The sequence below is a fragment of the Rattus norvegicus genome, chromosome 9, assembly GCF_021556685.1.
Source record: "Rattus norvegicus strain SHRSP/BbbUtx chromosome 9, alternate assembly SHRSP_T2T, whole genome shotgun sequence".
NCBI lineage: Eukaryota > Metazoa > Chordata > Mammalia > Rodentia > Muridae > Rattus > Rattus norvegicus.
Window position 1 is genome coordinate 38321909 of NC_141542.1, and position 20454 is coordinate 38342362.

The window sequence follows — 20454 nt, forward strand, 5'->3', positions numbered from 1 at the left end:
GATAATCCAATAAACTGCCACCCACGGAGCAGCAGTCAGCCATGACAAAGCCAATTATTGATTCTGAGAGGCAAAGAGTTCTTTGCCATGATGGATGCTAAAACCGTGTGACAAAAGATAACAAACTTGGTGGGTGGATAGGAAGTGAAGGAGGAAAAACCTCTTTCCCAGGCAGCTCAGCTGCAGAGCAGAGAGGAGCGACCAGTGACTCTTAGATTGGGCAGAGCTCTTTGGTGGCACCAATGCTCAGATCAATACACTGCAGCATGCAAAAAGGAAAGTACAAGAGTTGAAATGGAGAGACAAGAGGGAGGGGTGAGAGAGAAACACAAGTAGGGAATATGGGACTAACCTGCCACTTGAAAAGCCATATGGAAACATATGAGGTAGAAGCTTCCTATATAAAATGTAATGAACCAAATAGAGTCACCAAATAAGTGCCAGGAATGAGTTACATATTGCTGAGTCACAGGCCAAAGGGGGTCTCGAGAAACAACACAAACATCAAGGCTCCTGCCGAGATTATTGGCTACTTTCCACAAACCGTTGATAACACCCTATTCCTGAAGACAAACACTTACTGATGTCATTGATCAGAGAAGCCGAGCTGCTGCTTGTGGCCTTAGAATTTTCAAAGCCTACTTTAATTAGGGTTCCTAAACACTTCAACCTCCCTTCTAGCAGAGAAAGATAGTTAATAGGAAAGAGGTTGGTGGTGGACCTGTTTAGAAGTAGTTCTAATGGGCAATTCCAGTCTGTGTCGTCAGGATACCAGCAGTCCAGTCCAATAGCAAACAACAAACATGTATCAGTAGCGGTGGCTCGATCCAGCAGAAACCACAAGGCTCCACTGAATTCGCACAAGTCAGCAGAACTGGCAAGTACCAGCCGGAATACCACGAGAAGTTCTTTTGTATGTTTTGCTCTACAAAATGAAGACTAGCAAATAGCAAAGACCAGCAAAGCTATGCAGGGCATAGCAATGCAAGAGCATCCACTCACTGTCTGTGGGGTTATATTTATATTCTTTATAAACATTGTGTGCCCCACCCTCTCAAGCATTTACTCCAGCAAAACATCATATGCCCTCTCACATGTCTGCTTCAGTAAAACATCCTCTCTCAAGACAGCTACCAGAAAAATGACACAGCTGAGTTTCCGAAGAAATCAGAAATTTCTAGTTCAGGTGCCTAAGGAGACATTTCAACTCTATTTGCTAGCACTCTGGGTACTGAAGGGTACTCTGCAAGCTACTGGAAGAGAAAAGTAATTATTAATACCACCTAGCTACAAACATTTGACCTACAACAGAAACCTGTCTACAAGACATGCTGAGGCAACAATGACACAAATGTTATGTGAGTAACCAACCACTTTTTAAATTGGATTAAAGGCCCACTCCATGAAATGGAGCCCATGCCTGGCACTGCTAGGGTACACAAGAGACCAAATAAATCACAGGCCTAGGGGAAAGACTTCTATTATTCCACTCAAGGAGCCTAGCAATAAAATGGCTCCTAGTCACATGCCGCTCCCATAGATCAGTCCTCACTCAACCCACACCAAAGATGCTTCTTCTTCTTCCAATAAACAGGAATTAACACAATGATCCACATCTGGACAATGTGCCCAGACCTTTTTGAAGCTTTGCAGTACTCAGTCCTAAATGGGATGTCTTTATCCACCACCACCATCACCACCACCACCACCACCACCACCACCCTGTGCTTAGAGAGCTACGCAGAAGAGGAGATGGAAAGATTATATGCGCCGAGGGGTGATGGATGTCTCCAAAGAAATGGTATCTTCCAGACACAACAGGGCTGGTGCGTACATGAACTCACAGAGACTGTAGAAGCATACATACGTCCTGCAGCGGTTCAAGTCAGACAGCGCCCCAGAAGTGAGGTGGGGGAAGGGCAAGTAGACATGAAAGTCTACCCTTAGCCAAGGAGCTATTTGCAGGTATCCTCCCTTATGGCAAAGGAGAATGAGCTTTCTCTAGCAAAGTCTCGCTGGTTCTCTCAATCATTTTCCTGGGAGGCTCCATGCCTAGTAGTACTTAGCCAACACAAAACAAACTCAATGGTATTTTTGTGGCGTTTTTGTTTTGGCTATTTTTATGGGGTTTTTTTTTTCATTTTACTTTTTTTGCTTTTTGTTTGTTTTTGTTCTTAAGAGAGAAGAAGAAAGAAAGAACATAAAGTTGGGTGGGTAGGCAGATAGGAGGATCTGGAAGGTATTAGGGGAGGGGGGGAAAGCATGATCAGAATCTGTGACAGCCTCTTCACTGAACACCAGGCATGGTGGTGCACAGCTGCTGGAACTCAGTTCTGAAGAGGCTGAGGCAAGAGGACTGTGAGTTAGAGGCCAGCCTAGATTATATGGTGAAAACCCTATCTCAAAACATAGCATACCACAACATGCACAGAAAGAGACACCACACACACACACACACACAAAGAGAGAGAGACAGACAGACAGACAGACAGACACACACACACACACACACACACACACACACCACAGACAGAGAGGGACAGACAGACAGACATCCTCCTTTTAACTAATTTGTGGCAAGTTTTACTTTAACAGATCACTTTGGAAAATACCAGTTAAGTGTACACTTACAAATCAGGCCTTCTCCTAGATTTTTTTTGTTTTGTTTTTGTTTTTGTTCTTGTTTTGATTTGGGTTTTTCTTTTCCTTTCAAGTTTATTAAAACTTTAGCAGTACAAATTATCCAGGTAGCAGATTATCAAAAGATCAACTTAATAAAGTCCACATTTGGGGTTGGGGATTTAGCTCAGTGGTAGAGCGCTTGCCTAGGAAGCGCAAGGCCCTGGGTTCGGTCCCCAGCTCCAAAAAAAAGAACCAAATAAATAAATAAATAAATAAATAAATAAATAAATAAATAAATAAAATAAAGTCCACATTTAAAAAAATGGGGAAAGGGGGGTACACAAACATAAACCAACTCCAAAACAATGAAAACAACAAGAAAGGAAGGTTCAACAGTAAGTCTTGAAATTTTAAAATTTGAGACAGGAAGGAAATAAGTCTACACAACTCACTCGTCCACTTTTGTCTTCATCTATTCCAGAGCTTGATTCGAGATCACATTTTTTTTTTTATTTTTTGTCATGTACATGGTCATTTTCTTGACCCTTTGATTTTTGGCTTTCTTTTTCCACTGGGGATCTGGCCTTCTTGTCCTCTTAATTTTTTAACACGGAGGACTTCAGTTCATTGTCCTGACTGCTTTGTTTTGTTTTGGACACTGGACTTTGGTCTCTATCAGCATTTCCTCCCTGTTATTATTTGAGCTACTATGATTGTGACTTTTAGAGTACATTCTTTTTGCATTCTCAGAACTTTCTCTTCTGTGTGAACTCTTACTGTCTTGGCTTCTATATTTTTCTGTGTTTCTACCTTGACTTTTCCTCTCTCTCTGAGCTCCAGGAATCCCTCCTTCTTCTCCTCCTATCTTTACTTCTTCATCGTCCTGGTGTTCTTCGTTCCCAGCTTTGTGACCTTCCTGTCCTCCTGTACTTCTGTTCTCTGTATCTATGGTACTCCTTGCTTCTGCTGCAATCTCTGTCATGGCTTCTGGACTGCACTCTTCAGCTCCTGTCCCTACTTCTACTCCGCTCCCTTGTTCTACTGTTCTAACTGTGTCTGCTTTTAGTTAGACCCCGTTCTCCACTCCTCGACTGTGCGTGTCCTTTACTTTTGCTATGATTGTGTTCATTACTTTTTGATTCTACCTGTTTGGAATTCTCTTTGCTTCTACTCCTTTCCTGATCTTTCCCTTTAGAATCCAACTGTTTTTCTTTTTCTTTAGTACTTTCGTGATCCCTTTCTTTACTTCTGGGCCTCACCCTCTTGTCTTCGTGTCTACTGTGCTTCGAGCCTCACTCCTTACTTACTCTTGGATCTCTCCTTGCTCTTGCTCCTACTCTTGGATTTGCCCCTTTTCTTCATTTTGTTTCTGTTATATTTATCATCTTTTCCTGAATTTCTTCAGACGTCTCTCTCTCTCTCTCTCTCTCTCTCTCTCTCTCTCTCTCTCTCTCTCTCTCTCTGCATTCAGATTTATGGTCTTGAACTTTCTTTTCCTTTTCTCTTTTTCTGTTTGGACTCTCAAACGTGTGTCTGTGCTCTCATTTTTTTCTCTTTTACTCTAACTGGGCTCCTTCAGTTTTCTTTTATTTCATTTGACTCACTCCCATCCCCTTTCATCCATCTTTCATCACTTGACACCCTCATTCTCTGATCTCTCCGCATCTCTTGTCTCCAATGTGGAGGAGTCTCACTTTGTCTGAATCGATCCCTGGCTCTGGATCTGGAAGGAGTTTGATCACACCTTGGTCCTCTTCCCTTGATTTTCTTGCCAGACCTAGTAACTAAGAATCATCACTGCTATGAAGCAGGCTGGAAGTTAGGAGGATTATATTCTCTCTCTCTCTCTCTCTCTCTCTCTCTCTCTCTCTCTCTCTCTCTCTCTCTTTTTCCTTTCCTTGTCATCAGCTTTAGGAGGACTTTTTCCTCATTAAGAATCTAGTTTCTGGTATTAGTGGAATCTCTTCTGAACTGACCGTAGACTGACCTGTGCATCAGCGTTTTCTGCTTCACTTTCACTAGATGGGCTTTTCCTGCTTTTCTCTCACTTCTTCTCCTTCTTATGCTTTTGGGAATTTTTTCCTAAGGTCTTTTTTCCTTTCTGTGGATTTTTCTTCAGAAGCACTTTCGGAATCAGAAAAATCAGAGGAGGGTTGAGAATTACTTGAGCTAGTTGAATCACTGGATGACAACAACGATCATGACTTATGCTTTTTCTTCTTTTTTACCCTTAGACTTCAGAATCAGCTCTCCACAACCGAATCTCCAAACCTCAGCAAACTGTTTGCTAGTAGCATCCATTTTCTGGTTTTCAATCTCCCTCACAACTTCCCCACCAGAGATCACTTGCCCAAAGACATGATGTCCATCTAAATGAGGAGTTGATTTCGTTGTTATAAAGAACTGAGAGCCACTTGTATCCTTCATTCTCTTGGCCATTGATAAGAGAAACTCCTTGTTGTGTTTAACAGCAGAACTCATCTTCAAAGAATCCTCCATAAATAGATTCTCCTCCACTTCCATTCCCTTCACTGAAGTCACCACCCTGAACCATGAAATCTTTGACAGCTCTATGAAAGAGACAGCTCTTGTAATGGTTTCTGAGTTGATTTCCCTGTCCACTGTTCATCTGTATAAAGACAATGAAAGTTCTCACATGTTTCAGGACACACATCAGAAATTAATTTAAAGACAACTCCTCCAGCAGGTTATTAATGGCAATGTTAAAAAAAAAATCAAGGACACTGGACCTTTATTTCCATGATTCCAACACTTCAATCTTCAAGTTGGAGGAAACAATAAAAATAAATAAATAAATAAATAAATAAATAAATAAATAAATAAACTCACCAAAGATAACTGAGCCAATCGATTTTTAGCTCCAGCAATGCCTTGGGCTTCTCTTCTCCAGACCAGGTCTGTAAAGCACTTCAAATCTACCTCTGTCAGGAAAGGTGCTAAAACCCACTAACTGCCTCCCTCCCCACAGCCCAGTCCAGGAACACACACACACACACACACACACACTAACAATGAAAAAATTACAAGCAACCCAAATGTCCATCAACTAGTGTATAAGTGAGTGAATCTGAGTATGTTTCATCATTCCCAATAGAGAATTTCATCAAACAATTTAAAAGAACAAAGTAAGGGTTGGAAAGATTGATCGGCCCTTAAGCATGCTTACTGGCTCACAATTGCTTATAACTTGTTTCAGGAGATACAATGCCCTCTTCTGGCCTCTATGAGTATCTGCATTCCCATGTGCATAAGCACATGCAGAATCTAAAATAAACCTTAACAAAAATTATGATAAAAGGCTTTAGGGATCAGGGATATGACAGACATACCCAAAAATAATTAAGGCAGTTACAGCAAGCCTATAGCCAAGATCAAATGAGATCAACGGAAGGAGATCTCCTTCCAATTGGAAAGGAAGAAGTCAAAGTATCACTATTCAAAGCTGATACAATAGTATACATAAGCAGCCTCAAAAATTCTACCAGGGAATTCCTACATCTGATAAACGCCTTCAGCAAAGTGTACAGATACAAGGTTAGCTCAAAAAAATCAGGAGCCCTACTGTATACGAATGACAAAGGGGCCAAGGAACAAATTAGAGAAATAACACCCTTCAAAATAGCCACAAATAATATAAAGTACCTTGGTGTAACTCTAACCAAGCAAGTGAAAGTCCTATATGATAATTCTTTAAATCTTTGAAGAAAGAAATTGATGAAAATATCAGAAGATGAAAAGATCTTCCTTTCTTATGGATAGGTAGAATCAACATAATAAAAACAGCCATCTTACTAAAAGCAATCTCCAGATTCAAAGCAATCACCATCAAAATTCCAACACAATTCCTTACAAACCTTGAAAGAACAATACTCAACTTCATATGGAAAAATAAAAAACCTGGGATACTTATCAGAACCCTGTACAATAAAAGAACACCTGGAGGTATCATGGTCCCTGATTTCAAGCTGTACTACGGAGTAATAGTAATAAATGCTGCACGGTATTGGTATAAAAACAGGATTATTTATTGATGGAATCAAATCACAGTCTCAGAAATAAATCCACACATGTATGGATAATCGATTTTTAAAAAAGACAAAAATATGGAATGGAAAAAAGAAAGTACTTTCAACAAATGTTCCTGTGTAACTGGATGTCAGTATGCAGAAGAGTACAAATAGATCCATATCTATCATCTTGTACAAAACTCAAGTCCACGTGGATCAAAGACCACAACATAAAACCAGAAACACTGAATTGGATAGAAGAGAAAGTGGGAAGTAGTTCTGAATGTATTGGTACAGGAGACAACTTTTTAGACAGAACACCAACAACACAGATACTACAATCAATAATTAATAAGTGGGGCCTCATAAAACTGAAAGGCTTCTATAAGGCAAACAACACTATCAATAAAACAAAATGGCAGCCTACAGAATGGGAAAAGATTTTCACCAACTCTACCTCTGACAGAGGGGCTAAGATCCAAAATATACAAAGAACTCAAAAAAAAATTAGACATCAACAAACTAAATACTCCAATTCAAAAGTGGGGTACAGATCTACACAGCAAATTCTCAACCAAGGCAGAGGAGTCTCAAGTGGCTGAGGAACACTTAAAGAAACGGTCAACATCCTCAGCCATCAGGAAAATGCAAATCAAAACTACCTTTTGATTCCATCTTCCACCTGTTGGAATGGCTAGGATCAAAAACTCAAGTGACGGCACATGCTGGCAAGGATATGGAGCAAGGGAAACACTTCTCCTTTGCTGATAGAAGTGCAAACTCGTACAGCCACTTTGAAAATTAACATGGCAGTTTTTCAGAGGAATTGGAAGTCAATCCACTTGACTGCCATTCCTGGGCATATACCCAAAGGACACACCATCTTACCACAAGGACACTGGCTCATCTATGTTTATAGCAGCTTTATTTATAATAGACAGAAACAGGAAACAACCTAGATGGGCCTCAGCTGAAGAATGGCTTAACAGAACGCAGTACATTTACACAATGGAGTATTTTTTTAAAGATTTATTCATTTATTATATATAAGTACACTGTAGCTGTCTTCAGATACACCAGAAGAGGGCATCAGATCTCTTTACAGATGATTGTGAGCCACCATGTGGTTGCTGGGAATTGAACTCAGGACCTCTGGAAGAGTAGTCGGGTGCTCTTAACCGCTGAGCCATCTCTCCAGCCCTACACAATGGAGTATTAATCAGTTGTTTAAAAAAAATGACATCAGATCCCGGCCCACAGCTCCCTGCTCCCAAACCCCGTGAGAGACAAGTGGGCACTCCTGAGACTGCAGGGCAGGAGGGACCGCCAGCACTGCCCACCCTTGCCCACATCCCTGGCCCAATAGGAAACTGTATATGGCCTCTGGGAAGATAGGGGCACTCAACGCTGCGATCCAGACACCATCCGAATCTGAAGGGACCCGGTCTAACAACTCCCTGCACTCAAATCCCATGGGAGGGAGAGCTAGACCTTCAGAGGGGCAAACATGCATAGGAAGCCAGAAGAAACTACTCTCTGCCAATATTTCTGACTCTAGAGGAAAATGCCTAGTACTATCTAGGCCCCCTGTGCACAGGGTCCCGAGTGAAAGTGGGGCAGGCCCTTCTGGTTGCTGCCCTCACTGAGAGCTGAAACCCAGCTCTTAGGAGCAACTTCAGGCCCGAGAACAGAGGTAAGACCAACTTTTCTGCTCCAAGTAACTGGCCTGTGGACTCAGGACACAGGCCCACAGGAACAGCTGAAAGCCAGTGGACAGGAACGACTACACGCCTGAAAACAGAACACTCTGTTCCCATAACTGGCTGAAAGAAAACAGGAAAACAGGGCTACAGCACTCCTGATAAACAGGCCTATGGGACGGTCTAACCACTGTCAGAAATAGCAGAACAAGGTAACACCAGAGACAACCTGATGGAAAGAGGCAAGCACAGGAACCCAAGCAACAGAAACCAAGACTACATAGCATAATCAGAGTCCAATTTTCCCACCAAAGCAAACAATGAATATCCAAACACACCAGAAAGGCAAGATCTAGATTTAAAATCACATCTGATCATGATGATGGAGGATTTCAAGAAAGACATAAAGAACTCCATTAGAGAAATGCAGGAAAACACAAATAAACAAGCAGAAGCCTATAGAGAGGAAATGAAAAAATCCCTGAAAGAATTACAGGAAAACTCAATCAAACAGATGAAGGAATTAAAAATGGAAATAGAAGCAATAAAGAAAGCACAAAGGGAAACAACCCTGGATATAGAAAACCAAAGGAAAAGACAAGGAGCCGTAGATACAAGCATCACCAACAGAATGCAAGAGATAAAAGAGAGAATCTCAGGAGCAGAAGATTCCATAGAAATTATCAACACAACTGTCAAAGATAATGGAAAATGGAAAAAGCTACTGGCCCAAAACATACAGGAAATCCAGGACACAATGAGAAGATCAAACCTAAGGATAATAGGTACAGAACAGAGTGAAGACTCCCAACTCAAAGGACCAGTAAATATCTTCAACAAAATCATAGAGGAAAACTTCCCTAACCTAAACAAAGTGATGGCCATAAGCATACAAGAAGCTGACAGAACTCCAAATAGATTGGACCAGAAAAGAAACTCCTCCTGTCACATAATAGTCAAAACACCAAATACACAAAACAAAGAATATTAAAATCAGTAAGGGAAAAAAGTCAAGTAACATAAAAAGACAGACCTATCAGAATTGCACCAGACTTCTCACTAGAGACTATGAAGGCCAGAAGATCCTGGACAGATGTCATACAGACCCTAAGAGAACACAAATGCCAGCCTAGGTTACTGTATCCAGCAAAACTCTCAATTAATATAGATGAAGAAACCAAGATATTCCATGACAAAACCAAATTTACACAATATCTTTCTACAAATCCGGCCCTACAAAGGATAATAAATGGTAAAGCCCAACACAAAGAGGCAAGCTGCACTCTAGAAAAAGCAAGAAACTAATCATTTTGCAACAAAATAAAGAGAAGACAAGCACACAAACATAATCTCACATCCAAACACAAATATACCAGGAAGCAACAATCACTATTCCCTAATATCTCTCAACATCAATGGACTCAGTTCCCCCAATAAAAAGACACGGATTAACAAACTTAGATACACAATGAGGACCCAACATTTTACTGCCTACAGGAAACACACCTCAGAGACAAAGACAGATACTACCTCAGTGTAAAAGGCTAGAAAACAACTTTGCAAGCAAATGGTCTGAAGAAGCAAGCTGGAGTAGCCATTCTAATATCAAATAAAATTGATTTTCAACCAAAAGTCATCAAAAAAGATAAGGAAGGACACTTCATATTCATCAAAGGAAAAATCCACCAAGATGGACTCTCAATCCTAAATATCTATGCTCCAAATACAAGGGCACCTACATACATAAAAGAAACCTTACTTTCAAAGTACACATTGCACCTCACACAACAATAGTAGGAAATTTCAACACCCCACTCTCATCAATGGACAGATCATGGAAACAGAAATTAAACAGAGACATAGACAGACTAAGAAAAGTCATGAGCCAAATGGACTTAACGGATATTTATAGAAAATTCTATCCTAAGACAAAAGGATATACCTTCTTCTCACCACGTCATGGTACTTTCTCCAAAATTGACCATACAATCGGTCATAAAACAGGCCTCAACAGATACAGAAAGACAGAAATAATTCCATGCGTCCTATCAGACCATCACGGGCTAAAGCTGGTCTTCAATAACAGTAGGGAAAGAATGCATACATATACATGGAAGTTGAAGAATGCTTTACTCAATGATAACCTGGTCAAAGAAGAAATAAAGAGAGAAATTAAAGACTTCTTAGAATATAATGAAAATGAAGGTAAAACATACCCAAACTTATGGAACACAATGAAAGCTGTGCTAAGAGGAAAACTCATAGCTGTGAGTGCATGCAAAAAGAAACAGGAGAGAGCATATGTCAGCAGCTTGACAGCACACCTAAAATCTCTAGAACAAAAAGAAGCAAACAAACCCAGGAAGAGAAGAAGGCAGGAAATAATCAAACTCAGAGCTGAAATCAGCCAAGTAGAAACAAAAAGAACTAAACAAAGAATCAACAGAACCAAAAGCTAGTTCTTTGAGAAAATCAACAAGGTAGATAAACCCTTACCCAGACTTACCAGATGACACAGAGAGTGTGTCCAAATTAACAAAATCAGAAATGAAAAGGGAGGCATAGGAAATTCAAAAAAATCATCAGGTCCTACTACAAAAGCCTACATTCAACAAAACTTGAAAATCTGGAGGAAATGGACAATTTCCTAGACAGATACCAGGTACCAAAGTTAAATCAGGAACAGATAAAGCATTTAAACAACCCCATAACTCCTAAAGAAATAGAAGCAGTCTTTAAAAGTCTCCCAAACAAAAAGCCCAGGTCCAGATGGGTTTAGTGCAGAATTCTATCAGACCTTCATAGAAGACCTCATACCAATATTATCCAAACTAGTCCACAAAATTGAAACAGATGGAGCACTACCGAATTCCTTCTATGAAGCCACAATTACTCTTATACCTAAACCACACAAAGACCCAGCAAAGAAAGAGAACTTCAGACCAATTTCCCTTATGAATATCGACGCAAAGATACTCAATAAAATTCTTGCAAACCAAATCCAAGAGCACATCAAAACAATCATCCATCATTATCAAGTAGGTTTCATTCCAGGGATGCAGGGATGGTTTAATATACGGAAAACCATCAACGTGATCCACTATATAAACAAACTGAAAGATAATAACCACATGATCATTTCATTAGATGCTAAGAAAGCATTTGACAAAATTCAACACCCCTTCATGATAAAAGTCCTGGAAAGAACAGGAATTCAAGGCCCATCCCTAAACACAGTAAAAGCCATATACAGCAAACCAGTAGCTAATATTAAACTAAATGGAGAGAAACTTGAAGCAATCCCACTAAAATCAGGGACTAAACAAGACTGCCTACTCTCTCCCTACTTATTCAATATAGTTCTTGAAGTTCTAGCCAGAGCAATCAGACAACAAAAGGAGATCAAAGGGATACAGATTGGAAAGGAAGAAGTCAAAATATAACTATTTGTGGATGATATGATTGTATATTTAAGTGATCCCAAAAGTTCCACCAGAGAACTACTAAAGCTGATAAACAACTTCAGCAAAGTGGCTGGGTATAAAATTAACTCAAATAAATCAGAGGCCTTCCTCTACAGAAAAGAGAAACAAGCCAAGAAAGAAATTAGGTAAATGACACCATTCATAATAGTCCCAAATAATATAAAATACCTCGGTGTGACTTTAACCAAGCAAGTAAAAGATCTGTATGATAAGAACTTAAACCCTCTGAAGAAAGAAATTGAAGAAGATCTCAGAAGATGGAAAGATCTCCCATGCTCATGGATTGGCAGGATTAATGAAAAATGGCCATTTTACAAAAAGTAATCTATAGATTCAATGCAATCCCCATCAAAATTCCAACCCAATTCTTCATAGAGTTAGACAGAACAATTTGAAAATTCATCTGGAATAACAAAAAACCCAGGATAGCTAAAACTATCCTCAACAATAAAAGGACTTCAGGGGGAATCACTATCCCTGAACTCAAGCCATATTACAGAGCAATAGTGATAAAAACTGTATGGTATTGGTACAGAGACAGACAGATAGACCAGTGGGATAGAACTGAAGACCCAGAAATGAACCCACACACCTATGGGCACTTGATTTTTGACAAAGGAGCCAAAACCATCTAATGGAAAAAAGATAGCATTTTTAGCAAATGGTGCTGGTTCAACTGGAGGTCAGCATGTAGAAGAATGCAGATTGATCCATTCTTATCACCCTATACAAAGCTTAAGTCCAAGTGGATCAAGGACCTCCACAGCAAACCAGATACACTCAAACTAATAGAAGTAAAAGTGGGGAAGAATCTCGAACACATGGGCACTGGAGAAAATTTCTTGAACAAAACACCAATGGCTTATGCTCTAAGATCAAGAATCAACAAATGTTATCTCATAAAACTGCAAAGCTCCTGTAAGGCAAAGGACACTGTGGTTAGGACAAGATGACAATCAACAGATTGGGAAAAGATCTTTACCAATCCTACAACTGATAGAGGCCTTATATCCAAAATATACAAAGAACTCAAGAAGTTAGACCGCAGAGAGACAAATAACCCTATTAAATATGGGGTTCAGAGCTAAACAAAGAATTCACAGCTGAGGAATGCTGAATGGCTGAGAAACACCTAAAGAAATGTTCAACATCTTTAGTCATAAGGGAAATGCAAATCAAAACAACCCTGAGATTTCACCTCACACCAGTGAGAACGGCTAAGATCAAAAACTCAGGTGACAGCAAATGCTGGCGAGGATGTGGAGAAAGAGGAACACTCCTCCATTGTTGGTGGGACTGCAAACTGGTACAACCATTCTGGACATCAGTCTGGAGGTTCCTCAGAAAATTGGACATTCCACTACCTGAGGACCCAGCTATACCTCTTTTGGGTATATACCCAAAAGATGCCCCAACATATAACAAAGACACATGCTACACTATGTTCATAGCAGCCTTATTTATAATAGCAGAAGCTGGAAAGAACCCAGATGCCCTTCAACAGAGGAATGGATACAGAAAATGTGGTACATCTACACAATGGAATATTACTCAGCTATCAAAACAATGACTTTATGAAATTCATAGGCAAATGGATGGAACTGGAAAATATCATCCTGAGTGAGGTAACCCAATCACAGAAAAACACACATGGTATGCACTCATTGATAAGTGGCTATTACCCCAAATGCTTGAATTACCCTAGATGCACATGAAACTCAAGAAGGATGACTAAAATGCAAACGCTTCACTCCTTCTTTAAAAGGGGAACAAGAATACCCTTGTGAGGAGATAGGGAGGCAAAGTTTAGAACAGAGGCTGAAGGAACGCCCATTCAGAGTCTGCCCCACCTGTGGCCCATACATATACAGCCACCAAACTAGATAAGATGGGTGAAGCAAAGAAGTGCAGGCTGACACGAACCAGATGTAGATCTCTCCTGAGAGACACAGCCAGAATACAGCAAATACATAGGTGAATGCCAGCAGCAAACCACTGAACTGAGAACAGGACCCCTGTTGAAGGAATCAGAGAAAGGACTGAAAGAGCTTGAAGGGTCTTGAGACCCCATATGAACATCAATGCCAACCAACCAGAGCTTCCAGGGACTAAGCCACTACCCAAAGACTATACATGGACTGACCCTGGGCTCCAACCTCATAGGTAGCAATGAATAGCCTAGTAAGAGCACCAGTGGAAGGGGAAGCCTTTCGTCCTGCCAAGACTGAACCCCCAGTGAATGTGATTGTTGTGGGGAGGGCGGTAATGGGAGGAGGATGGGGAGGGGAACACCGATAGAGAAGGGGAGGGGGATGTTGGCCTGGAAACTGGGAAACGGAATAATAGTTGAAATGTAAATAAGAAATACCCAATTTAATAAAGATGGAGGAAAAAAATTAAAAAAAAAAAGTCAAGTATCCATTCCCAAAAGCATGCAGTTACACAGATGGGGATAATAGTAGGGAAGGGACTAAGTACAGAGTGAAGCAATTTGAACATATGGCATTCTTAAAGGTTCATATGAATTGGAGAGCAGGGAGCATTTGGGCTGTAAAGGAGGCTAACAGATCACCAACATAATTGGCTGGCTAATGAGCTATCTTTGAACAATGAACTGTGAGCTCCATACCTACAGGATGTTATACATAATAAACAAATAATTCTGCAATGACCAATAAAAAAATGACATCATGAAATTTGCTGGCAAATGACTAGAACTAGGGGGAAAAAATCATCCTAAGTGTGGTAACCTAGACCCAGAAATACAAACGTGGTGTGTTTTCCCTTGCATATTAACTGGGAGGTAAAGGATAATCATGGTACAATCATAGACCCAGAGAGGCTGAGTAACAAGGGGCCTTAGGTGGGGACACAGGATCTCCCTGGGAAGGGAAAATAGAATAGATTTCATGGGTGAACAAGGCGCAGGTCAGGATGGGAGAGAACATTAGAGGGATGAATGGAATTGGGGTTGGGGGGCATTTCTGGAGTGAGGTATATACTTAAAGCAGTAGAAACTCCATGGCATCTACATGAGTGACCCTAGAGAAGACACCTAGTAATCGGGGACATCCGCCATAACTAGGCAAGGCCTCAAGTGGAGGGATTGGGACACCAACCCTGCCACAGAACCTCTGACTGACCTCTGTCATGCCTGCATGATGTGCTAGAACCAGAGCCTAGCATAATCATGAACAGAGAGACCCGAGAAACCACCTCCAGGAACCAGTGGGAGCAGATGCAGAGACCCACAGCCAAACGATAGGCAGCGTGGCTTGAGTACCAAGGAAGAGGAAGAGGAAGAACAGGAGAAGCCAGTGGGGTCAAGGACACCACAGGAACAAGGCTCACAGAATCAGCTTACTCGGACTCAAGTGGGCTCACAGAGATCAAGGAGCCTGTATGGGTCTGACCTCGGTCCTCTGCATTCATGTTAGGGTTGAGCAACTCAGTGTTCTTGTGGGATTCCTAACAGGGGGAGTGAGGGCTGGGCTGGCTCTGACCCTTTTCCCGCCTGCTGGCTTGCCTCATCCAGCTTTGGTATGAAATGTGCCTGATCTTGTTGTAGCCTGTTATGCTGTATCTGGTTTGATGTCTCTGGAAGGCTTGATCTTTTCTGAGGGGAGGTAATGTGGGAGGTGAGTTGGCGGGGGCCTGTGGGAAGAGGGAGGACGAGAAACTGCTATCGGGATGTTATACATGAGAGAAGAATAAACAAAAAGGAAAAACGAGTGATGTTTAGCATGACTATATCTTAAAAAGCACTCTTCTAACATGAAAGAAGAGAACAAGCCACCGGCTGTCAAATTTTTGGGAAAAAAAGCCTACTATTTGTAAATTTTATATTTGTATTTGACCTACACCTTCTGACTACCATTTCACTGTATTGGGGATATGCAAAGAATTTTGTTAAAGGGTTGACTCCGGGAAAGAAGAATAAGAACGTCGTTGGACTACAATTTACTTTTTAATTGTTTTTTTCTATTGCCAAGTACAGTCATCTCAACCGGGCTTGAGCATTGGTTTAACATTTCTTCAGCCAAGAGTCATAAGCTTATTTCTCGTGTCTCTGCAGTGGCGTGAGATGCACACAGCACAGGGATCCGGTTTGCCCCAGATAACCTAGACTATCTCTCTGCCGCACATCCAAGTTGACTCCCACAAAGCCCCATCTCTCTCGCCTCTTGACAAACGGTGTGGTTAACCAAGCTGTCTGCAGCCTTCCTGGTGAATCAGTAGCTCACAGTAGTGAGATTCACCACAATAACATAACTCTGCTCTCGGGTCCAGAGAGAGACGAAAGAGAAGCTCAAGTCCATGTGCCCTCTGTCTCTGCAGTGAGGAAGATGCTCCCAATGAGGAAATCACAGGGATGAGGTAAGCCTACCTAGAAAGAGAGGCTCCAGAGATGTTCTCTTCAGGGCCTCTTTCCTTTGCACACTGTCTGGCTTCCGCCTCAGCTTCAAGGTGGGGGTTGGAGAAAAAACAAACAAACAAACAAACTTTTCCTCACTTCCAGAAAAAGGCAAAAATACTTCACAGTTATTCTTAACTCCACCTGATACGACTCATAGTTATCGATGTCGTGGTGGTTTTTCCAAGTTTCCTCAGATTATCTGACAAGGAAAGCTAAGCCTTTCCTCAGTTTAAAATAGAAGAGTATGTGTGAGGAGACCCTGGCCTGCCCGAGCACAACAAACATGGCTCTGACAGGCCTTGTCCTTCTCCCCCATTCCCTTTGCCCTGCTAAAAATTCATTAGACAACGCTTATAGAGCTAGCCTCCCAGGTCTATTACCTTATTTGGACCACTTCCTCTTTCTGAGGCTATCAAGGTCCAACTATCAAAGTGGTGAAGTCCCATTACTTCAGCTTGTCTTCCCTACCTAGGAAAGGATGATCTCTCTGTGAAAACAGGTGTTTACGTGGACTTTGTACCTAATCCAGTCCCAAGGGGAACCAACCCCGCTCTGCGTGCATAGGGTCTCCTAACACAGATGTCACAGCTTTAAGGAAGCTCTGAGGCAGAAAAGAGGGTTTAGGAGTGAGAATAAGGGTGAGCTTGAGAGTCTTAGAGGATGAAAAAAAACACCCCCAATAACAACATCAACAACAAAAACACTGCCATGGAGGATGTCAATATTGTTATGGCATCTGTTTACTGATCTTTATGAAGATGTGTGAGCTCCAAGAAATCATGGCTTCTGAGAGATAAGGATAGATTCCTTCATAATCCTGTTAATAAACTCAATAACCCATGGTTCGAAAACTTAGACTTGGGTGGTGTCCATGACTTAATTTGTCACATGTTCCCATCTGGGCTGAGTAGAAATATATGTTGTGTCTCCCCAGAAAAAGTATTTGAAATGAAAAGTGTTGGCTCAGGACCCCCACAACCAAGTTCTGAGTACAAATGAAATGTATTTGCCCTAGAGGGACAGAGGGCAGGGAATAAGAAGCAAAGACTCTGATAGAGGATGAGGGAGAAGAGGAAAGGAACAAGGCAGGGATATTTGTCTGGGAGTTAGAGGGAGGACAATGACAAAGGACTGCCTCTAGATAGAGAGGAGACAAACATGGCTCATAGGATAATGGCAGTTCTTAAATGTACAAGGGGAAACCCCAGGTTAGGATGAGTGGTTTAATTTTAACTGGGCATGTTAATTAGGGCAGCGGAAGGGGGCATTTGATTGCTGGACTTCAATAGTTGGATAGCTGGACCTTGGTAGTCAGCTTCAGGAGGAGGAAGTGACCAAATAAGGGGATTAGCTTTAGGAATGTAATCTAATGGTTTTTAGCAAGGTGGAGGGAACTGGGGAGAAGGGCAAGGCCTGCTAGAGCCAAGCTCTTCGGGCTTGAACTGGCCAGATCCCTTCAATATGGAAGGGAAGAGTCAAGAGCAGAGTCACTAGCAAACAGACAGGCACGTGTAGAGAAATGGTCATAGGGCTGCTTCAGTCAACAGAGGCTAAAGAAAGTGTTTAGGAACAAATGCACCTGAGAGATGGCTCAAGAGATAAGAGCACATGCTGCTCTTTGTACAGAACGGAAGTTGGCCTGCCAGTGCTTATTACTAGCTGTAATTCTAGTGTGGGGGTTTTAACACCATCTTCTGGTCTCCATGGGCACAGCATTCATTTGTGTGTGTGAGACAGGCTAGGCTGACTCCATGGTAGGCTTCAAATGGGCAGTTCAGGAGACTAGGCCTAAATCTCTGTTTCCAAGAATTGGGCAAGTCCAGGCCTCAGAAGCTGCCCCACCAATGGGTCAGCAGCAGTTTGCAGACTTCCTCAATAACAGTTTCCGAACTGCCCCAGCAATGGTCCCTAAAGATAGAACCAACAATTAAGATAGAGGTCACCTCCCCCTCCCCAGAATTACCCTAATGTACTTTAAATCTGCCCTGAGAGCTCACTTGGGTATTTTCATCTTGGTAGTGGGAGACCCCAGCATCCTGGACTTCTGCAGAATAAAACGCTCTTTGCTTTTACATACTACTGAATCCATCATTTTTTGGTGAATCATGGACCCTTACATATGTATACACATAAACACACCACACGCACACACACACACACACACACGTGCATACACACACGCGCACATACATGCACAATTAAAAATAAAATCCTTTTTAAAACTTTAAGCCTAATGCCACAAGACCTGTCACACCGCCTCGGGGTATGCTTACAAAGCAAACAAAGAAACAGTTGTCACTTGACACTGCCTAGTTGGGACTTGTAACATAGCATACATAACCTTCCCTTTTAAACTGTGATGTGTGCTAGTCAACTAGCCCAGGTAGACCTGTCGGGCCCTTCCTTCTCCGTTTGGCACTTGCTGGTTATAGCAGCAAACGAAGCATTCATTCTCAAGAAAGCGGTTTGTTTTGTTTTGTTTTGTTTTTAACCTCTGTTCCCTTTGCAGACAACTCTGATGATGGTGTTAAGCTGTATACACTCTGGCAGTTTATCCTGTCCGAGGGGAAAGTGTACAGTTGTTTTTGGTTTTTTTTGTTTGTTTGTTTGTTTGTTTTTGTTTTTAATTTAGTATAAGTCATGACCAAATGCTTGTTTTCTTTAGGACATAAAGAGAGCCCCAGGGTGCGTGATTGTACATGTAGTTGTCATCAGTGCATTCTGTTGATACAAACCACTGTGAACAGTCTTTCTGAGTTTGTTTGAAGGGGACTGCTTTCCCTCATCGTCTCATCTTGTACAAACTAGTGTCTGCAGCTGTGGCAGCAGGAGTGGCCTGCCAGCCACACTGCCCAGGCTGTCTGAAGCACACTCTCCCTCCCACTGCACACTACTGACGATTAAAGTGATTGTGTTCAACATCTGTGATTCCTTCCTAAAGTCAAAGTTTCTGTTGGACTGTATTGGCACACCCTGGACATGAGGTGGCCAGGGCACCAAGGCCACCTCCATGGGGACTCAGAAGCAGGTTATTTTAACCAGCAAGCTGAGTAGGCTATTAATCATGGAAGTTAATGACACATTGTATAGTTCCCATATAGTCTATTCACTGAGTAATCTTTACAATTGGACCAGACCTGAACCCATCCATTCAGAAAGCTTCAAATTATAGAAACAACACTGTCCTATATGAGTGACCGATAATGCTTTCTTTGGCTACTTTCTTTATTCTGCAGTGACATTGAGGCTTATAAATCAAAAGGAACTAACTTGCCATCCACTGGTTTATACAGAACTACTATACATAACAGGATCTATGACTTTTTTAAACTACTTTTTAACTTTTTAAACTACTACTTTTTTAAACCTGTTAAAATGAATCTGTTTCCACAGATGCCTTTTAACAAGAAAAAGCACCCAGGTCAACTCAAAGCAGAGACATCCTATAGCACGTGGGCTGTGAATATAGAATTGGATCATAGTGTTTTAAGAAACCAGGAAACAGGCAGGCAAGATGGCTCAGCATGGAAAGGCACTTGCTAACAAACCAGACAGCCTGAGTATAATCCACCAAGGTTGAAGGAGAGAATTGACTCTTGAGAATTGTCCTGTGACTTCCACATGAGCGCTATAACATGCATGTATGAGTGCATGCACACACACAGAGAGACACATACGCACAGTCAATAAATGATTTTACATAGTCAGAGACTCAAAGATAAGATTCCCACAGCAATCCTCACAGAAATGGGGGGGGGAGAGCAGCTCGTTATCAGTGGTTACGTATTGACTTCAACATGGTGACCCCAGTCTCCAGGTGCCTTTTTAGACCATGAGCTTAAGTGTTAAGAATGTTTCTCTATTGATCTCTGTGTCACAACTATTGGATCTCATGAGCTACAGGGCTTTTTTTTTAAGATTTAATATTTAAAAAAAGATTTAATATTTTAATTATGTGTATGTCCACAGATATGCTGGTGCACACAGAGGCCTTCAGTTCCCCTGGAGCCAGAGTTATAGATGGCTGTTAGCTACCCAACATGAGTTCTAGAACTGGAAGCCAGATCCTCTGTAAGAGCAACAAGTGTTCTTAGCTATTGAGCTGTCTCTCCAGCCCTAAGAGCAAAGTTTCTAAAGAAGGGCTAGAAAATTAAAACTCCCTTTCCTGGGTGAGGAGTTACTTCCTAGAAAAGTCAATCTTT

General features: G+C 41.5%; 1 pseudogene across 1 annotated transcript; it reads right to left on the reverse strand.

The window, feature by feature from the left end:
- Positions 1–211: 211 nt before the first annotated feature.
- Positions 212–5330, reverse strand: Ppig-ps1 (peptidylprolyl isomerase G, pseudogene 1; annotated as a pseudogene). The gene is made up of 4 exons (XR_015628961.1): positions 4486–5330; positions 4088–4454; positions 3075–4043; positions 212–259 (listed from the first exon to the last, which is right to left on the reverse strand). The product of XR_015628961.1 is annotated as a peptidylprolyl isomerase G, pseudogene 1, transcript variant X2 (transcript).
- Between the last annotated feature and the right edge of the window lie 15124 nt (positions 5331–20454).